Genomic DNA, 8,510 nt, shown 5'->3' on the forward strand with positions numbered 1-8,510 from the left:
TTTAATTAATAAATCCAATTATATTTTCTTAGATCATTACTTTCTAAATTTTGATGACTTTTGAAATTCTTGCTTCCTCTTATATCCTCCTGTATATTTTCTCTTTTACCAATATTTATGATTTTCTTCTCTCTTATCTTTCTCTGAACCTTTCTGGTAGCTTATCAGTCTCCTTTCCTTGATCATTATTATTGTTAACTTTATATTAATCCTTTTTTCTTTATACCTTCTTTCTTGGGGATATCACTAATTCGTATTAATTACATTTTCATTTCTATGCAGATGATATCTGAACGTATACCATCATACTTGATCTATATTCTAAGTTACAGTTCTGTTTAAACATTGCCTGTTATACATCTTCACCTGGATGATCTATAACACCTTGAATGCAAAGTATCCAAAGAGAAACTCACTATCTCTTCCCCTTGAAAAAATGCTTTATGGCATCCATACGTCACTTGCTAAGAATAATTCTATTGCTCTGGTCACAAAAGTACACAACATTAGAATTTTACTTGATTCTTCCTTTACCTTCATTGCTTACCCAGATATCCAATTTTATGAGTTATATTGGGGAAATAGAATTATTTCCCCAATATAACTCATAAAATTACCTACTCATAAGGACCTTATCATCTTTCCTAGATTATTGGAAGAACATCTTTTTTTGCTTTTAGTTTCTTCCATATAAACTTTATACTTTATAGAGTTGCTAATATGGTTTTCCTAAAGCACATGTATGATGGGGCCACAACAATTTCTGTTGTTTCTTCCTATTGTCTACTTATTCAGTGCTATACAGATCAAACTCCCAAGAAATTATTTTACAGAGTTAGGAAAAATAATAACAAAGTTCATCTGGAAGAACAAAAGGTCAAAAATTTCAAGGGAATTAATGAAACGAAATGCAAACTAAAACCATATCATAAAGCAGCAGTCATCAAAACCATTTGGTACAGGCTAATAAACAAAATAGTCTATCAGTGGAATAGCTTAGATTCATAGGACAAAACAATCAATGACTAAAGCAATCTAGTATTTGACAAACCCAAAGGCCTCAGCTTTTGGGATAAGAACTCACTATTCGATAAAAACTGCTGGAAAAATTGGAAATTAGTATGGCAGAAACTAGGCATTGACCTACACCTAACACCCATACTAAGATAAAGTTGAAATGGATTCTTGATTTAGACATAAAGAATGATATTATAAGCAAATTAGAAGAACAAAGTATAGTTTACTTCATCTGTGGAGAAGGAAGGAAATCTGTGGCCAAAGAAGAACTGATACACACTATTAAATACAAAATAGATAATTTTGATTATAGTAAGTTAAAAATATTTTGCACAAACAAAACCAATGCAGACAAGATTACAAGGGAAGCAATAAACTGAGAAAACATTTTTACATTCAAAGGTTCTGATAAATGTCTCATTTCTAAAACATAGAGAATTGACTCAAATTTATAAGAATTCAAGCCATTCTTCAATTGATAAATGGTCAAAGGATATGAACAATTTTTAGGTGAAAAAATTGAAACCATTACTAGTCATATGAAAAAGATGCTCTAAATCACTATTGATCAGAGAAATGCAAGTTCAGACAACTCTTAGGTATCATTACAAACATGTCAGATTGGCTAAGATGACAGAATAAGACAATAACAAATGTTGAAAGGGATGTGGGAAAACTGGGATACTAATACATTGTTGGTGGAGTTGTGAACTGAGTCAAGCATTCTGGAGAGCAATTTGGAACTATACCCAAAGGGGTATCAAACTGTGCATATCCTTTGATTCAGCAGTGTCTCTACTGGACCTCCATCCCAAAGAGATCATAAAGGAGGGAAAGGGACCCACATGTACAAAAATATTTGTGGCAATCTTTTTTGTAGTTGCAAGAAACTAGAAACTGAGTGGATGCCCATCAATTGGAGAGTGGCTGAATAAGTTATGGTATATAAATGTTACAGAATATTATTGTTCTATAAGAAATGACCGGCAGGATGATTTCAGAGATGTCTGGAGAGACTAACATGAACTGAGGCTAAGTGAAATGAGCAGAACCAGAAGATCATTGTATATGGCAAGGTGCATGTACTTTGATTATATGTAGCAAGATTATAGAATGATCAATTTTGATGAATAAGGCTCTTTTCAACAATGAGATGATTCATATCAGTTCCAATGGTCTTGTGATGAAGAAAGCCATCTTCATTCAGAGAGAGAACTGTAGGAACTGAATGTGGACCATGACATAGTATTTTCACTGTTTTTGTTGTTATTTGCTTGCATTTTGCTTTCTTTGTCATTATTTTCATTTTTGATCTGATTTTCTTATGCATCATAATTGTGGAAATATGTATAGGAAAATTGTACATGTTTTACATATATTGGATTACTTGCCATTTAGAAGAGGGGGTGAGAGGAAGGGGGAGAAATTGGAATGCAAGATTCTGCAAGGATGACTGTTGAAAATTATACATACATATGTTTTGAAAATAAAATACTTTAATAAAAAAGAAAGATATTAGCAATTTTAAATCATTATCTCTTTATAGCTATTAAGATTATCTCATTTTATCATTTCATTTTAACAGTGAAATCCAAAGGGGTTAAATATCATGGTCAAGTTCATTTTGGTAGTCAGTTGTAATTAGCAAAATCTGAATCCAAGTTCCTTGTCTCAGAATCCAGGTCTCTTTTCATTGAACCATATATGGCCTATGGACTTTTGAATAAATCTTTGAATTCTTCTTAAGTTTCATAAAAATAGTTTTTAATTTCTTCACATCAAAGACAGCTATTGCAGAATTTCCATCCTTTTGATTTTAATAGTTTTCAAAATATATTTGTAGGGCTTATAATGTATGTGCATTGCCTTTATATATTATGTACATTTACATGGATTTTATAAACAAGGATCCTGGAGATGCTTTGAAATATATCCAGGAAACTCTCCCATCCTCTCCAAGAGGGACTTTAATTTCTGCTTAGTGGGAAGGTGGGGAATAGGCAATAAGGCAGGCAATTCTATTCTTCTATCTGCCTCTTCTAAATATTGTTCATCTAGGGGAAATGATTATTAAGTTCAAGCTGCTTCCTTATCACTCCCCCTTAAAGGGGAAGGAGTGTGGCTTATATCTGAAGATTAGTTCCTTCTTGCAAAATTCTAGTTATCCAAAAAGCTATCACAAGTAGTGAATAGCAAATAACACTTTTACCAAGGAGATAGCAACGAAATTAGACAGGTTATGTAGATAAAAGATGAAAAATATAACAGAATGCACACAGTTAATGAGCTCTCTTACTTAGGACAATAGCTCAACTGAAAGTCCTTTATCTTACCCAGAAGGGAAATTCTCTGAAGTATCTAGGGAGGCAAATTGGAAATCAGGGGCATGTTGATGATCAGACAATTTTCTGTATATGTTTAGTTTCCAAAGTCTATATTCTCTCATCTCAGATTTCTCTACAAAGATGGCCTTAAACTATATGTTCTTTTTTGAAACAGGAAGCAAGAAAATGCCTCTTTTCTCCTGAACTCTTAAACCTATTCTATTCCTCAAATAGGCACTTGATGATGATGTAGTACCTTCCATATGCAAATTATCAAGATTGGAACACAGGATTATTTATTTGTTGTTTAGTCAGTTCGGTCTATTCCTATTCTTTGTGGCCATGTTTGAGATTTTCTTGGCAAAAGATACTGGAGTTTTTTGTCATTTACTTTTCCAGCTCATTTTACAGATGAAGAACTGAGACAAACAGGTTTAGGTGATTTAGCAAAGGATGCACAACTAGTAAATGGTTGAAATCAAATTTGAATTCAGTAAGATGAATCTTCCTGACTACAGATATGGTACTCCATCTACTCTAGCATCTAGCTGCCCTTACAATTACTTATACATAAATCTTATATTTGAACTACAAACTCCGTACCATTGTAGAACATGATATTTGCTTCCATGAAAAGCTCCTACTCAGTCCTGAAAAGCTTCAAATCAAGAAAAAATAAATGCAGAGAATTTTACCATTGATAAATAGTTGTCAGCCTATCAAAGACAAATGGCAGGGAGAAAAGTACATTTTAATCACAATGTATTGCAAGCTAGAGATTCTCCTTCATATTCAGTAGGATTACTACCATGGTAACAACAGCCTAGTTTATTCCCACATGTGAAGAGATATTTAGGTAGATAGAGCTATAGACATAGAAGGAGGAAGAGTCATTTTTCTGAGTTGTAATCTGGCCTGATAGTTAGTAGTTACTGATAGTTACAAGCTACGTGACTTTGAGCAAGTCACATAGTCCTGTTTACCTCAGTTTTCATCATCTGTAAAATAAGCTGAAGGAAATAGAAAATTTCTCCAGTATCTTCACCAAGAAAATTCCAAATGGGATCACAATGACTTGGACATGATTAAAAGACAAACAAACAAAAATAACAAGGAGTGTATTTGTCTCTCTTTTTTACATGTTTTAAACATTTTCAATGAATTAACCAGTTATTGAGTGGTCAATCACAAATAAACTTAAAGAATTTAATTTAATATGTAAGTATGGTATAATACCATATTTGATTCTGGAATATTCAAGCTTGCTGTTTTATGTGAGTGTATGCTTTAAAAAATTAGGGCAACTGGTAGTTCAATGGATAGAGCACTGACCTTGGTGTCAGGAGTAAGGTTGAGTTTAAATCCAGCCTTAGATGGTTAAATAGCTATGTGACCTTTGACAAGTCACTTAACCCTGTTTGCCTTAGTTCTTCATATGTAAAGTAAACTGGAGAAGAAAATGGCAAATATCTTTGCCAAGAAAACCCAAAAGGAGATTACAGATGTGTCTGAAATGATTCAACCACATGCTTAAAAATAAATATACCATTTCTACTATTGATATGCAATCATAGATCATAATAATTAATGAGGACTCCTTTCCTTAATCAAGGTGATTCCTTATTATCTTAATGAATTTGACAATAATGTTAGTTATAATGAGGTTTGCTCTAAGGTATAGGTTAGAATAAATGGCCATTGAGATCCCATGTTTATATTTGGTGATTTTATAATAATAGATTCAAATTAGAAAGGTATTGTAGAACTCGCCCAGCCCAATCACATTTTCAGGTGAGGAAACTGAAGTCCAAAGTCATTTATTCATAGCTATATGCTAATAAATATTTAGCTGTCTCTCTAGGGAAAAAAAATACCTACATCACACTTTTAAAAATTATTTCATTTGGGGCCCAGGAGGGGTGGGGCCAAGTTGACATGTTTCTTTCTGAACTCCTTCTATAACCTTCAGACTAATTAGCAAATACAGCCTCTTAATTAGATCTGGACCAGCAAAAGCCAAGAATATCAGGAGTGCAACAAATTGCTAGCAAATGATAATTTCGAAGATCACTAGAGAAAGTTTGTTTCAATTGAGCATGGAGGGAGTCAGGTTGAGTGCAAGCAGACTTAGCACAGGCACTGAGTGAAGGCAGGGCAGACATTAGGAAGTGGGAGCTCTGTGTGGCAGAGAATCTATGGGGAGGCTCTACAGCAGTATTGGCTACTCTGCCCTGGTTACAAGCCAATAGATCAGCAGGATTAACAGAGAAGTTATAGAACATCCAATACAAACACAAAAGGTAAATAGTGAATCCAGAATGCCAGAGTCTCATGGGACCTGGCCACGCCCACCCAGCACCAGGAATGACTCAGCATTGACCCAGCTGCAGCTTATAGAGGAAGCTGGCACTTGAAGAGGAAGATTAGAAAACCTCCCCTGCCCTAAAATCTGACCTTAGTTTTTTTTTTGTTTGTTTGTTTGTTTGTTTTTTTTTAAATGAGTAAAAAAAAAAAGCAAAAAGAACTCTGATCATAGATAGTTTGTATGGTGAAAAAGAACAGATATCAAACCCTGAAAAGACTAAAAGCAGATCAGATGAAGCCCCAAAAGGGGATATAATTGGATCCCCATCATACAAGGCTCTCCTAGAAAAAATTAAAAGGGACTTGTAATGGGCTGAGGTTTGAGTTGATGCACTGAGGTCCCAAGTACGTGAGGCTAAATAGTAATTGGGCTATACTCTATTAATATAAATGATTGGATAAAGAATGGCCCCCGCCCACTCTCTGTGCAAGTCCTAATGTGTTGTATAGGAAATGACGGATATTGCTGGGTGGAGGCAGAGAGAGAGACAGGAAAAGAAGCTGGGAGAAATTGGCCTGGGTTCCATACTCCTAGCTGCTGGTCATGTGGCTGCTGGTCTAGCTAGCTTCTTGACTCAGCTGCACACATTGCTATCACCGATTCCCTTCCACCTCCGATCTTTCTTCACTGAGAATAAAGACTGACGATTTTCCCCTAACCTGAATTCCTGACTCTGGCTGATTTTAAAATACACGGTCTTCACATTTGGCGCCCAACATGGGGCACCAAGGACTGAATAAGTCTCCAGTGACGAGGAACTTGGGTGAGTATTGTTAATAGACAAACAGGGAACTTATTTTCTTAAAAATTAAACCAGTAATCCTTTTTTGGCTAAAATGGGACAAATGCTAGCTAAAGACTCTCCATCCCCGCCCCCAACCCCTTCAACCCCTTCAACCCCACCCACAAGTGGTTCTATAGAAAGTATGCTTAAGCTGATAGAAGGACAAGGGCTACTTATAACTTGGGAACCGGTAGCTAGACTTCTGGGTACATTAAACCACATCTCCCCTTGGTTTGTAGAGCAGGAGCAGATCTCTTGAGATAACTGGTCCCTGGTTGGACAACAGCTGTCCGCATATTACAATGAAAACGGTCCTCATTCAATTTCCACTGAGGCATTCTATTTATACAATATAATTCAGTTAGCACTAAGAAACCCTATTCCCTTATTTTATTTATACAATATAATTCAGTTAGCATTAAGAAACCCTATCCCTAGAAGAAAGAAAAAACCCATTGCTCCCACTTGGAGTAGCCTAAGAGGGAGGCCTGATATTAAGGAGAAAGGCAATGAAGAGATTAATGACCATATCCCCACAGGGCATGGAGACTTAAGTGAGCAAGGGTGTGGAGACTTTCCACTTCAGGAGGCAGCTTCAGCCCCACCTCAGGAGCAAGTGATTGACTCCTCTCCATCAACTCCACCCTCTAGGATGGAGGGAGGAGGGGCAGGGGGGGGGGGCAGTGACAGCACCAGCACCTCCCCCCCAGCATCCCCAGTATCCAATTATGAGTAGATTACAAGAGGGCTTAATGAAGGCCAAAGAAAAGGGCATGGACGTCAGGGAGCTCCAGCCACATATCTTTCCTGTAATTTCCCAGTTTAATGCCTCCGGTCAACAAAGTCGAAGATACTCTCCTTTTAACATAGAAATCATCAAAGACCTAAAAAAGGCTTGCACTCTTTATGGGACTACATCAGCTTATGTTAAGATGCTATTAAAGAATTTGGCTTTTGAAATCTTGACTCCTAATGACTGGAAATCTATCGCAAGGGTATGCCTAGAACCTGGACAAAATTATATGTGGCTTTCTGAATATAGTGAGCTCTGTAGGATACAAGCCCAACAAAATAGACAAAATGCTGTTCATGCTACCATCACCTATGACCAACTAACAGGTAGAGGTCCCTATGCAGATGTCACAGTACAGATTACTTATTCAGTAGCAGCATATGAGCAAATTGCTGCTAATGCTATCAAAGTGTGGGCTTCGATTAACAATAAAAATGACAAAGGTGAGACCTTCACAAAAATAACACAAGGGCCAAATGAACCCTTTGTTGACTTTGTGGGACGTTTACAGACTGCTATCACAAGAACTAATGGGAAAAATGCATCAACAGATATTTTAATAAGGCAACTTGCTAAGGAAAATGCCAATGAGGTGTGCAGAAGAATTATACTAGAACTGTGCAAGGATGCTCCTTTAGAGGAGTTCATAAGATGCTGTGCCACAAAGTACAAATGCCTTTAAGCCAGATATGATGCAGATTTCCAAGATCCCAACATGGTAGAAGGGTCCCTTCTGGCAAGGGACTTCTAGAGAGAATGTCAATGCTTATGTGGAAAGAGGGCATCTGAAATTCAATGTTGGTATAGAGGCAGAGGAGAAAAACAGGGTGAGAACAAGACCCAGGACCCCATGTCCAAAATGCAAAAAGAAGCTTCCATTGGGCCTCAGAATGTAGACAGGTTCAGGGAAGGGATGAGGGGCCCAGCCCGGCCCCAGGCAAAACACTTGGGGCATGATGGAGCCAATGGTGCACCCAAGAGTGCCAGACGACCAATATCCCAATATGATCAATCAGCCAGGAAGCCATATGGGAGAAATGATTAGAAACCAACCAGCCAAGAAGCAAACCTAGGGAGAAAGGGATTACAATTAGGGAGAATAGAGTTGTTGCAGCTGAGACCATGAGATACCCCCTGAGAGGTGAAATCTGTTCCTTCCAGCCTATATCCCTTTGCTCCAGGACAGTAGGCTTCATTTTACCTCCAAAGTATGTACAAAAAAGGTCC

The sequence above is a fragment of the Sarcophilus harrisii genome, chromosome 3 (genome assembly GCF_902635505.1).
Source record: "Sarcophilus harrisii chromosome 3, mSarHar1.11, whole genome shotgun sequence".
NCBI lineage: Eukaryota > Metazoa > Chordata > Mammalia > Dasyuromorphia > Dasyuridae > Sarcophilus > Sarcophilus harrisii.